Genomic DNA, 3418 nt, shown 5'->3' with positions numbered 1-3418 from the left:
ATAGTGAATACAAGCGGCTGAAATAAGTTGTCTGATGGAGACAAATCAAATTGGTTAGATATAGACTGATACATCGTCCGGCTATATTTTTTCTGCCAATATTAGCTTTTGAAATATTTTTTTCTTGTATTTGTATCAGCCATTAAATGCATGTGTCAGTCAATTCATAAGTGGATTCAGCGGCCTTCACCTGCCTTGAGAGCATTTCTAATGCATGTATTGCCAATCCCTACCATTTGCCATAATTTGATCATTCATTTGATTCTTTAATACGTTTATTTTTTTGAGACCTGTGTAATTTGTTATGATTATGTCCCTCTAAGCAAGTTAATGTAGAAAGAAAAAGCAATATCACCTCCAAGACTCAAAAAAAAATATCGGCAGCATATCACAGTTTGGTATCAGCATCGACCCTAAAAACCTTTATTGGTAAGTCTGTAGTAAATGTTAGTGCATACTTGAGTTGGCATATTGAATATCAGCAAAAATCTAATATCGTACATCCCTAATAAAAACTAATAGCATTAAGGTAATTTAAAATGACAGTGAATTTAATCAGAGGAGAGCTTTATAAAACCTCAGTAAAATAAATCATTTTAGAGCCCCTGTCACACCTTGAGGATTTAGACCAGCATATGCCTGACATACGGAAAATCTGACAAAAATGGCATACGTTGGATAAGTTATGGGTACGTTTTGTATAAGTTATGAGCATGCTGAAGTACGCTGAAGCACGTGTAGGTCCGGCATGTGCCTGTAACGTATGCCCCACATATGCCAATGTATGTCATATGTAGGGCATATGTTACAGGTAAGTTATCTAATCGTTGACATAGGTTAAGTGTAAGTTACTCATAAGTCGTGGTGTCCAGCTTATCCAAAACCTATGAGTAACTTCTCCTCCAGACTGCATCCCAATCATGGGATCAGAAAGAAGGTGAGTGTGATGGATCCTCCCTGCCTTCATGCCCACTGTCACGACCCACAAACTTCCTAGCAGACATGACGCTAAATCTGCTGCGACTGCAAACCTTCTTTCTTTCTTTTTCTTTTTATTGATTCTTTTTTTTTTTAGGTGGATGCGCCTGAGGGGAGCAGCTTTAATTGATGCTGCATTACGCTGCCATGCTTTATAGATAAATTAGGCTGTCGTTGGACATAAGTTCTGGACTCGTTATGAATAAGCTATCTATACGCCCAAAATTAAAAAAAAAAAAAATTCATTGAAAGTTCAGCATATACCAGCGTTTTAGGAGATTCTGGGATGTCAAGCATACACTGTCTGAATCGGTAAGGTGTGACAAGGCCCTAAATAACAACATTTTCAGGATTTTTTAGGATGATTTTCATTAGGAGGCTGACAGTGACCCTGTTTTCTAGAGCTAACAGCCGAATCACACACCTAAAAGATTATCTTTTTGCATTTGTAAAACATATGGGTATCTATCAAAAATATAAAAAATGTAGAAAAATAAAAATCTCTTTACACAAGTTGAAACTCACATGAAAGTTAAAGACCTTGAGCGCAAAGTTTGAGCTTTGTATATGTAAACAAACTTTAACAAAAACATGTGAAACTTGTGTAAAAAAAAATACTTTTGTAGTTATTTCAATAGATACACATATGTTTTATAAATGAACAAATTATTCACGGATGCACAAAGAGGAAATTTCGACACATACAGATGTGACAATTTGGTATTTTAAGGTCAGAAAATCTATGAGCTGGCTTGATTTAAGTCCTCCAAACCCCTGACAGCCCAGGGTGGAAACAGGGAAACAGTCATAGTTTAATACACTTCTCTGCAGCTTCTTTACCCACCCGTTAATCCCATCTAGACAGTGTGTGGCTTGCAGCTAAAATCAAATTAACTAGAAAAAAAATCTAAATGAGTGAATCATTATAATCTAATTAAAATTAACATGACTCCAATTAAGAAAAAAATAAAATAATTAAATGTGTTTCATGGAACATAGGATCTCTCTTCTCGAAGAGTTTATTAATGACTTAATGTGTGATAATCAACTTAATATAGGTTATCTTACAGAAACCTGACGAGTATTTTAGTAAAACAATCTTAGCAATCTTCCAGCCTAATTTATTGATCAGTCCAAAACCAAGTAAAGTTTTTGAATATTTGATTCTTAATTTCCCCCATAAAAGTTGTAAAGCAACAAATCAATTTCTCTTTGTAACTTTGAATAGTCCCCATTCCTTCACTTAATATTTAGATCAGTTTTCAGATTTTTTTGTCTGATTCAGTGTTAAATACAGAGAGTTCATCATAGTGGGGGATTTTAAGATTCATAACAACATTTAAGGTGATAGTTTTAATTCATCCATTAGTGCTATCTTACATTCCATTCACTTTGTTTAAAACAGGCATAATCCCATGCATTCTTATCTTCATACTTTTTATCTTGTGCTGACATAGTAAATTTCTCCACTGTGAGATCAATAAAGTCAATCAATCATTATGGTATTGATGGTGAAAACAATAACAGTATTTCCTCACAGCCTTTTCCTATCTTAATGTTTTTTGAGTTACCTTAATAAACATATCTTCTCCCCAAATAGGGTTTCTTTTTAGCAGCTCATTGTCAAATAATGTGGAATAAATATTAAAGGAAAATTCCCTTTTTGATTTAGTCTCTCTCACAGAAGAATACTGCAGGGGAAAGCTACTTAATTTAGTTCACAAACTGATGATTTTGTTCATTCCTATCTTCTCTGCTCATTGCTCTAGACAAAATAAGGATTTTGTTAATAGGATGCTGTCTCACTGGTTTAATTTGGAGCTGTGTATTTTGAAGCATAACACTTGGAAAATGGAGACAAAAAAATGGCCATTTACACAGGAATCCAACTTAATCAGCAAAAAAAGAGTCTACAGCAGTATACAATTATCCTTCATAAAACAGGAGCAGTATTTTACTTTCAATTAATATAGGAGAATAAGAATAATCCTATATTTCTTTTTAATGCAGTTGGCCAGCTTACATAGAGACCAATAGCTCTGTTGAAATGTCCAATTCCCCTGCTCTTAACAGTAAAGACCTCAAATGTTTCTTTATAAATAAGACTGTATTCTAAAAAAAAAATATAAGATCATTGGCAACACTCTAAATATGATTAGTTCATCTCTGGAAGGTAATGTAGCATTGGAGGTGCAGCATTACAACCCGAACTGTGTTTCGACTGGTTTAATTAAATACACACATTTTTTTTTTTTTTTTCAATTCAGTTTATTTATATAGCGCCAATTACAACACGTAATTTAAAAATGTAAAGTTTTCTATCTTGGCAAAACCAGTTGATTGCATTGACTCATTGACTCAGAGACAATCGCTCACACTAAGCATACTTGTAGCAATAGTGGAGAGGAAAAACTCCCTTTTAACAGGAATAAACCTCCTA

This window comes from Cyprinodon variegatus, unplaced genomic scaffold (assembly GCF_000732505.1).
Source record: "Cyprinodon variegatus isolate N-32 unplaced genomic scaffold, C_variegatus-1.0 Scaffold626, whole genome shotgun sequence".
NCBI lineage: Eukaryota > Metazoa > Chordata > Actinopteri > Cyprinodontiformes > Cyprinodontidae > Cyprinodon > Cyprinodon variegatus.
The sequence above is the reverse complement of the archived record's forward strand: the minus strand, read 5'-3'. Positions refer to the sequence as shown.